We start from the raw sequence: 10,625 nt of genomic DNA, 5'->3' as shown, positions 1-10,625 counted from the left end.
CTCAACTTGTGAAAGTTAAGGTAAGAACATATATTACTACTGATTTTGGGTGGCGTGTTCCTTTAATCAAAATTAAGCTACAAGATAGATCAATCATTAAGTCACGAGATAAACATCCACTTTGTAATTTTTAGTTAGGCGGTTGTGATTTTTGGTTAGGCACTCCGTGTAGCTATACTGCGGAGGTAAGACAGCACGAACTGAGAGTTGCCTTCTAACGGAGTGAGAGTAGCCTACACTGAAAAAAGTGATTTTGACATGTAGTAATTTTTTCTTAAATGAAACTGTATTTATATACTCAATTTGTTTGTGTTTTGCAAAAACTCATTTCAGATAAGTAATATCTGCAAGAAAAAAAGGGGTTTGCTTCAGATTTGTTTGTGTTTTACAAAAAACTAATTTCAGTTAAGTAATATCTGCAAGAAAAAAGGGTTTTGCTTCAGAGGCAGTGCTGCGCATGCGTTTATTTGGCTGCCAAAAGATGATTGTCCTCCATTTTGCAAACGGTTCCGTTGGCTTGAAGGGATCTGCACTTGAAATCTTCGCTTTTGACTTTTAACGGTAAGTGGTATATTATTAAACGTCATTTGACAGTCAGTTTACCATTACAAATTTGGAGTGTCTTTAATTGCCTTATTTGACACGATAGAGCTGTTTTCTTGAATATTTAAGAAATCGTCTAGCAAGCTAGCTAAAGTTAACTTTACCTAGCAGTTCTACTCCAATATAATGTTAACTGGGCTAACAAGTTCATCTTAAAGTTTACTTTTATTACCTCCTCGACGTAATTGATTGAATAACTTCAAAATGAATATATACCTTAATGTTAGACAATTTAGGTCGTTGAAATTCAGTGGACCCATTAAAGTTTGTACAGTTAACATTAGCTGCTAACTGAATTGGAACACAGATCTTGCCTGAAATATGGTTGACCTTAACATTGCTAGTTAGCTAACCGAACACGTTATGCAGCAGACCAAACACGTTTTCACCGACCCCTGTGGAGTCAACTGACACTTAACTTGAGCAATGCCGAGTTTGCAAAATACATTTGTTTGGAGACTCAGAATGCAGGCCAAGGTATGTAAAAAGGAAAGAAATAGGACGCATGTTTTGGCAAAAGCCACATTTACGCTAGGTTTAGAAACGTGTTTATTTATTCTGTCAGTAATGGAGTACCACTATTTCATGTCATCGCCAGCGCTGAATATGCATGGTGGTGGTGGTGGCATTTCTCAAACTCAACAGCAGTGCAAGATCTGGACAGGCTGATGCTACGCACCTGTTAAGCAGATATTGCTTGAACATTTTATTTGTTCCATGGTGTTGAAATTCGAAATGTTTTCCCTTCAAGGGGACAGTCAGACCAACAAGCAGGGCTGTGTAGCTATTGTTGGTAGATTGTAAGATAATGTGTCAAATGTCAATTAAATGAAGTGTCAAAATCGTTTGATTAACTAGTACCATTTGTGTATGTATTAAATAAGTATATTTCATAAATGTATACTTTATATTTATATTATAAATGTGTTTCTATCCTCTTTAGTTACAGGTATTGAGAAATGTCCTTGCTTGATGACTGGATCAGGAAATGCTTGGGTATTCAGGCAAGCTACAGGTCAAAGATGCGTAACCTTGGATGTCCAGTGACCGCCGTTTTCCAGAAGAAGAAGGTCATAAGTTCCAGAAGAAGGTTTAAAGGACATAAAATGACCAAACATTTGAGGATTTTGCAAGGTGTAAGTTTGTATTACTATTATTGTTTACTTCTCTTACATATTACATACAATGATCACATTGGATCTGTTTCTGCTATTTGCAACTGCCATCACTTATAGTCACCCTACTCACACATTGCTCTTATGTTCCTTATTACAACATAGCGACAGATAGAGGCATTATAATTTTGTGTCTAACTATAACTGGACTCCTCAGGGTTGATACGACTACATGAGTCGTCATACATTTACCCACTCACTCATTTTCCCGTTGCTCACATTGTTCCTTCCCCAACTGGTACACTCACTTATTAGCCTGATGTCGTTATACTCAATTCCTGTCAGAATTTAAGTCTGGCGCTGCTTCGTTGGGACGAGATTATGGGGTGTGTTTCAACCAATACAGGGGAAAGAAATGCTTGCCAAATGCCTGTTTTCTGTTGCAAAGCACTCTGAACTGAATCTTCCGTATTAAAAGTGCTTTATAAATAGAGGTTATTATTATTTAGAGTATTGATTGTATTTTCACAAAATAATTAATATCCCTGTATCTGAACAGACAGAGACTGTACATCTGAGGAGGGAGGCAGCCATCAAGACCCCGTGCCTTTATTTTGGTGAAGATGATGATTCTCTCATACATGTACATGGTAAGTAACACTAACCAAGGGCATGTTGAAATTGCAATAAAAATTGCATTTTTATGCCAATTTTTAAGCCAAAAACCTTTAAGCCAGCTCCCAGCTCGTACCTTTTCTCAAGCGTCAACCTAAAGCAGCTTTTTAAATTTTGTACAGGATATCCATGGCAAGGAGGTGTCAAGAGAAAACCACCCCTTGGAACATGAGGACATCGGCATCGTTGTGGATGGAGGCATCATTTTGGAGGAACCTTGGTCTGTTGCACAAGGCTGTGCAGTGAAGCCAGAGACTTTCTAATGAGGAGACACAGCACTCAAAAAATCCTCCAATCATGTGTTGTGAACTCGGTGCTGGAGTAAGGTTGGTGTCGTGAAGCCTTGCGCACGCGCATTTCTGCCAAATAGGATGCCCGATGAGTGCCAAAAAAGCATTGCATTATGGCTGCCGAGTGCAGGGACTTGCCTAAAAGGACTTTGGTGAAGCTAGAGGTCATATACACATTGAATCAATGTTGAACTCTTCAATACTATTACAAATTCATGCAAAAAGTTGTCATTCAGATGGATGGTGATAAGCTCCTACCCAAGGTTCTCAATCTTAAGAACCAAATCATTAGATGGGCAAGTGGGCCTCTTCTTTCTCTTCCCTGCTGTCTCTCTCTTTCTTTCTCTGTCTTTATCGTTCGTCCTCTCTCTCTCGGCACACTTTTACACACACACACAAGTCATGATTGACTTGATTTGAAAGATTCAATAAATGGTTGTGAACCTTTCTTTCTTTCTCACTGTCTTTCTCTCATTCTTTCTTTCTCACTGTCTTTCTGTCATTCTATCTCGGCACATTTACTTACGCACGCACGCACACACACACACAATCACTCACTGGTAAGGTGTTTGGCTTTGGTCAAAGGTTCACAACCATTTATTGAATCTTTCTTTCTCTCTTTTGGTGCTCACACTCTCTCTCTTTGGCACTACTGCCTTTGCTTTTGCTTTGGTTTGAGAGCGGGAAAATTATTATTTTTTAGAGCAAAGGGTCCCAATGTGTGTTCATATGTGTGTTTCTGTGTTGAACATTTGTTTTAATAAAGACAGTTATATCATTTCTGTTTGAGATTTAAGTTAATACTATTTAACCTGAATTTGAAGTTTAACTTAATTTTTACCAATTAAATTATATACAAATATTAAGCAAATTCAACTAAATCTATATGGCTGGATGTAGCTAAATTACATTGAGTGCAAATGGTTACCTAAAAAAAATTAAGTAATTCTTGCATTAGAGCATATTAAGCAAATTCAACTAAATCTATATGGCGGGATGTAGCTAAATTAAATTGAGTGCAAATGGTTACCTAAAAAAAATTAAGTAATTCTTGCATTAGAGAATATTAAGCAAATTCAACTAAATCTATATGGCTGGATGTAGCTAAATTAAATTGTGTGCAAATGGTTACCTAATACTAATTTTTACTCAAAATATTTGATTGGAGTTTGCTTGGCTTGATTTAGTTGTAACTACTCAATTTAGTTTAGCTTTAATTGCAAGAAAATATTAAGCAAATTCAACTAAATCTATATGGCTGGATGTAGCTAAATTAAATTGAGTGCAAATGGTTACCTAAATAAAATTAAGTAATTCTTGCATGTCATTTTTTTCAGTGTATATTTTCTTAGCTGCTATCAGAACGATAGGCTACTACGGAAACGTATTGCTGCCACACTAAAATAAATGGAAAGGCTCAGTATCATGTAATTACGTGAAATTATCACGTTATTTCAAGATAATGATGATATTTTCACGTTATAACGTGAAAATATGTTATTTCAAGATATATGTTCACGTTTTTACAAAATATTTCACGTTATTACATGAAATTATCATGTTCTTTCAAGATAATGACACTAAACGAAACAAGGGGCAAGAATAGGCTATGCTCGTTTACACGACTCAATCAAATTCTATTTTAAGCTCGGTTTGGTGAGATTCTGAAAATTCAGGACAGCATAGTATTGGTTGGGTTTGTTCATATTATGATGATTATAAGAAGAATATAATGGGGGGGGGGCTTTCTTTCTACAATCAGTTGCTTAAATTAATTGATTATACCACAGGCATGCTGAATTTCCCAAACGCACGCTATTCACCGGTTGGTCACGTATTTAGATTGGAACAGGTGTTCTATGTTAGGCCGTTACTCTAAGTCCTTTATATATGGCCAGGACTGGTGAGTGAACAGTACAATTGTTTTTAAAAGGAAATTTACTCAAACATTGATGACATAACTTATTCTTGGGATAATTATCTTTAGACAAAGAATTCCTGGCTTCAACGATTAAGCAGATCAGGGAGTCTGCAACCATACAAGGTATCCAAGTTACACCATTTCAAGTGACTTATTCTTTATAAAGCCTAACTTATAATTCAATCATACTCACCATAGCTTCTACTAACCATAACTATTTTGTTTGAATTCCGACTCTGCACCACCACCACCACCACCCCTCTCATCAGGCCCCACTGTGGTGAGGCAGCGGGCACCACCACCCCTCTCATCAGGCCCCACTGTGGTGAGGCAGCTGCCACTACCATTCCCCTCATCAGGCCCAAGCTCCACTGCACAGCTACCTCCTGTTGTCCGGCCACCACTCCCAGGTCCAAGCTCTGCTCCCAGACAACCTGTATCCCTGAACCCAGCACCCATCCAGCAGTCACCTTCCCACTCCCAAGTACATTCAAATACATATGTCTAATATTCACAGAACTCAAACACCGGACAAACTTATTTCTCATCTCACTCCTCAAATCACACCATCACCTGTGCTGCACCAATAAACATGCCTGTTACACCAAAATCAACAAACAAATGGAGGAAAAGGGATACAGGATGTCTGTGGAGCAGCTGAGAAAGAAGATTCACAACATGCTGTCGACTTACAAGAGAGTGAAGGACCGATGCCGGGCAACAGGAGAGGAGAGGATTGCATGGGAGTACTATGCAGTAAGAATAATGTGTTTTTGTTACCTTACCTCATTGAGATTTGAAATTGTGTGCAAAACATTTCAATCTCACATACACAAAAGCCATGAATGAGTCGTCATTTCAGCCTTGCAATTTACCTTTCTGTCTGGTCACACAGCACATGGATGACATTTTTGGGGGATCAGGGGTTGGGAGTGCTCCGGAGGGCACAGCTATTTCCACTCCCTTGTTCCACAGTCGGCTGGATCCACAGCCTAAGCAGACCGGCTCCCAGAAGATTCTGCCTCTTCAGACCGGGCCACCAACAACATCAGCCATACAGCCAGCCGAGCCTCTCCTTTCTTTCACAGTTATGAAAGTCAAGCAGAGAGGAGGACGGCTGCGCTCGAGTCCCTGGTGCGCCTGGATCTGGAGAGGCAGAGAAAACTGGAAGAGAAAAGGAGTCTAGCAGACATTAAGAAATGGCCTGAAGCAAATTGTGGAGGGTCAACAGGAAATAGTGGAGGGCCAAAAATAAATAATTTCTGCCCTTAGAGACTTGAAATGAAATAAAAAAGTGTCTGCATTTCTGGAGTTTTTTCGTCTTTCGGTATTCTACATTTTAACTTGTGTATATACAATGGCAGTGGTTGGTAAGTCACAGTCTAAACAATATGACTACACTACAATGGGGACCATTGGGGACCACAGTTATTATTATGTAAATACAAGGTAATAAAGATGCTTGCCTAAATGTGGCAGAAATATTCCTGATTTAAATATTACTGCCATGCCACTTCAAACCAATCACCTTATGCTGTAATATGTTGCTCCCAGTCCTCCGCTGATACTTCAGAGTGTTCTGTAAACTGTTATTTAGGCACCATCTGTACTCTACATCTCCTTCATGGTGTTGACGTGGCAAGTCTTTATCTTCATATAGCTTGGGGAATAGAATAATACAAGTTCTACAATGATAAAAACAATGAATGAACTCTTTCAATATCTATGGAACCCAGTGCTTCAGGGAATGTAGTTCTCGCAATCTTAAAGGACAATTCCGGCGCAAAATAAACCTGGGGTTAATAACATGTGTACCGATTTAGGCCGTTCGCTGGGATATATGTTTATGCTAGTCGAATGTGACCAGTTTTATTGCAAACTGCTAATTAGCGTTTAATGCTAGCCTTCGGGGCACACGTACAGTAAAAAGAAATCGCTATTTCTATACCACTAACAAGGCTCAAAATAGTACCACACTTACACAGTAGCATAATGAGGGAAGCATTGAGAACGTTCTAAGTGTACTGGCAGTTTATTAAAAAGAAACACATTACTGTTCACGTCTGGTTCACATAGCCTACATGGTTCACATAGCCTACAGGCAGGCGATGTGAACTAAAATCAACGTAATTTTCTCAATATAGGCCTATCAGAAATAATAGCTCCGATGTAACATAACTTGTCTAGTGTACTTACTTAGTGGATATCCATCTGGTCCCTCTTTTCGGGACATGGAAAATAGTTTCAACTACAGCCCTGTTTATCAATGAGGGGAAATCTCCAGACTCAAAACACTGCGTCTCTTAGGTGTCGCGACACAACAGGTCCCACTCCATGCAACACAGGCACTCCTCTTCGGTGGCCATAGCTTCACAAAGTCCACAGGTACACCACCAGTTTCCAGAAGTGCAAGGCTGTGTGCAGCATTGACTACAGGTAGCTCTCTCTCTCGTAGCCCTTTCACGGAGCTCCTGCAGCTCTTCGTCGGTATAGCCTATATTCCAGCTCGAAAAGATAAGGACGTCCATCAAACCAAAAAGGTTCATCCTCGATGTCTTCAAATTAGTTAAAATAACCTGCCATCTCATATGTCTCCTGTTGCGTTCAGTGCTTTTCTTATGCGCTCAGTGCTTTCTTTCAGCAACGTTTCACGCGAGATTCACTTCACATCCCAGAGTTCTGTTTTCCCAAGGCGCCTGCCTGTATGTGAACCAGACGTGAAAGGTAATGTGTTTCTTTTTAATAAACTGCCTGTACACTTACAAAGTTCTCAATGCTTCTGTTTACATGTAGAGACCCTCATTATACTACCGTGTAAGTGTGGTGCTATTTTGAGCCTTGTTAGTGGTATAGAAATAGCGATTACTTTTCCCCGAAGGCTAGCGTTAAACTCTAATTAGCGGTTTGCGATAAAACTGGTCACATTCGACTAGCATGAAAACAAATCCCAGCGAACGGTCAAACTCGGTACACATGTGTTATTAACCCCTAGGTTCATTTTGCGCCGGAATTGTCCTTTAATCCCCCCCACACACACATCAGGGTTCTTGCAGGTTTCAGTAGGCTAAGTCAAATGTAAGACCTTTTTAAGGCAATAAAGATAGGCCTACACAACACATTACCAAAAAAAAATTTCAAATCAAAGAAATTCTGAAAAAAGTAATTGAAAAAGCATTAATTTAATTTACAGACAAAGCAATCACTCTAGTAATCTTCCACATCCAATGTCTACTACAACCCAACTATGGGGCGCCTAATGTAACGTGCCTTATTTTGTGGACAGGATGACCTTTGTGTGACGAAATACATATATTCATGTATTTGTTAATGACCATATATCAAGTGAGGACTTTGCATGTGCCTTTGTTGACGCACTAATGAATGGGCTTGTATTTAGCTCTGTGTAGGAAGGAGAAAGAGTTCTTCCTTGTATTAACTCCAGGCAATGTGTTGGCTTTTGCAACAAGCAGCAGTGTTGTACCAGCCATAATTTATCAGCACACCCTAGCTTTACATATTGTTTTTTTTTTTAACGCTGGATACTTCTTGAATTTCCCCTTGGGGGTCAATACGGTATCTGTCTATCTTGTTTAGAATATGAAAGAATGGACTCCACCAGGAGAGGAGCCAGCAAGGAAAAAAAGAAAGACGGACAGACGTAAGAATATTTATTTTGTTTTTAATAAATAAATAAATTACTTTTTGTGCAATGATTAACTGTTAATTAGGTGCTCAAATACATTCTGTGTATTTTAACACAAGAAACAATGTTTAAGAGATACTGTGGCAAACAAACCCTGACCACCACCATTGTAATTTATTTCAATAAGAGATGGGAGAGAGAGGGCCTGTGGCAGGTGAGGAGGCGGCCGTGGAGGCAGAGAAGAAGTCCATGGAGGCAGAGGAGGTAGCCATGGATGCAGGGAAGCCAGAGGAGCGAGAGGAGAGTGCCATGGAGGCAGAAGAGCCAGAGGAGAGTGCCATGGAGGCAGAAGAGCCAGAGGAGAGTGCCGTGGAGGCAGGAGAGCGAGAGGAGAGTGCCGTGGAGGCAGGAGAGCGAGAGGAGAGAGAGGAGGCAGCCATGGAGGCAGAAGAGCCAGAGGAGAGTGCCATGGAGGCAGGAGAGCCAGAGGAGAGAGAGGAGGCAGCCATGGAGGCAGGAGAGGAAGGGGCTGCAACTGCCATGGTAGTAATCATCACTATGACATCATATGATGTGAAAGACCTTTTGTCAGGGCTCTACAGTGCGCCCATTTCACTCGCACATGCGAGTAAAAATGATGACGTGCGAGTGCAAAAAAAATATCTAGGCGCACTGGTGCGAATGACTTCTAACCATGTCAATGTTTGTCTACAAAATACACCGCAACATCGAGAAACAGTACTGGTGCAAACCATAGAATCACGTCGCGAATGCAGCATAAAACTACACCTCCCATCAACGTTAGCAGTTTCGCGTTGGGACTCGATAGTAGTAGTCGCTTCTATGAAATCCATGAGCGCGCAGAAAAAGTGGAAATTTAGACTAGCCAGCCAAGATGAAAAGATTGAAGAAATTAGTTCTTCTATCCACCGAATTCATCGGATATGAGGAACAGGATGAGATTCTGAGAATGCAGTGAGAGAAGGAAAGGTAACCTAACATGCCTTTTAGCCCAGTTGACGTATTGGCTGCAATATGCAAAATATAGCTGTAGCGAACAGGCACAAAAGTAGCTTCCCGTAATACTCCCATTTTATTCAAAGGTAGGACGCTACTGACAACTCCAGGCTTCCATGCATGCTTGTTTGTTTACACCGAATACAAGCTTAAGTGCAAAACGAAAGTAGGCCTAACGTTTGGCTACTGCCCCCATCAATGCAGATATTTCAAATAAAAAATAAGTATAAAAGTATAATATATATATATATATATATATATATATATTATATATATATCCTTGATTAGTCTATGTTGGGTTTTGTGGAAGAGAAAATGGACTGTTTTAGTAGTAGTATTAGGCAGTATGCAGTCAGATAGGTCACCATGGGCATATTTGGATTAGCTACAGGTGGATTCACAAATAAAAAAATTAGCCTACATTTGGCAGGATACTTGATATACAGGCTAAATGCAAATATGACAATGTATTATATTATCTTACATTAACAAAATGTAGGAAAATAGAACAGACTGTAAATAAAGTAGGCACTGATCTTTAAAATCCTGTTTCCTGTAGCCTAAATGTTGTCAGTCATTCTTAATATTCGCAATTGGTGCACTGGCATGTTTAACTGTTAGCTGCAGTGTAATGTTAGATTATGTGTAAGTTAAGTACAGAACTGACTGTGCTCCCAAATTTTTGTCTGTGCTCCTAAATTTTTTAACTTGGGCGCACAAGTGCTCCTGGAAATTTTTTTTAGTGTAGAGCCCTGCCTTTTGTAATCCAAAAGTACTTTAAGTGGTGTTACAGTTTTTCTCAGTCACTTTGGTTCATTTCTCAGATTGGAAATTGAAATTCTCAAATTCTAATGACTGACTTCTTTTAAGCTGTCCCAGACTTAGGTGCTACTTTTAGGTAGCCTGGGTGTTCTCATGCTGCCTTGCATTTGATTCATGCTGCTAAGGCAGCCTGGAGACCATGGAGCAAATGTTCGCCTGAGATAGGGGATGAGCTATGCACAGACGCATTTGATAGACATCCGTGGCACCCAATAAACGGATCTGGGCATTTTTTTCAAATACGAGAAAATTAACGTTTGGTTCCCAGACCACGTCTCATTGAGAAGTGGTGGCGCTAGCCAGGCTAACTTTTAGGGCTAAAATGCTTCTTGAATTACTCTTAGTCAAAAAAATTAGGACTCCTAAACTTCAACACAATCGTGAAAGCAAGGACGCACAGAAGACAACTAGCTAAATTTCTATTGAATCCGCTTAGCATCATTAGCATGCTGCACACATTTGTTTAAAACTCTTGCATTCAAGTTGACTAATCATCTCATTACCAATGTTTCCCGAAAGGGCCTGTCCCATACCTTGAA

At 39.8% G+C, this 10,625-nt stretch overlaps 1 long non-coding RNA gene across 1 annotated transcript; it reads left to right on the top strand.

Annotated features, from left to right (window-relative positions):
* The first annotated feature begins 250 nt into the window (after positions 1–250).
* LOC143142420 (uncharacterized) lies at positions 251–3,017 on the top strand. The gene is made up of 4 exons (XR_012990934.1): positions 251–561; positions 1,547–1,739; positions 2,278–2,368; positions 2,516–3,017. It is a non-coding gene; the product is annotated as an uncharacterized LOC143142420 (long non-coding RNA).
* The last annotated feature ends 7,608 nt before the right edge of the window (positions 3,018–10,625 follow it).

Source organism: Alosa pseudoharengus, unplaced genomic scaffold, assembly GCF_046254945.1.
Source record: "Alosa pseudoharengus isolate Yale_2024_CS ecotype anadromous, Long Island Sound unplaced genomic scaffold, YU_APseudo_1.1 YU_APseudo_1.1_scf_1, whole genome shotgun sequence".
NCBI lineage: Eukaryota > Metazoa > Chordata > Actinopteri > Clupeiformes > Clupeidae > Alosa > Alosa pseudoharengus.
Note: the sequence above shows the minus strand (reverse complement) of the source record. Positions and strands in the feature narration are given on the sequence as shown.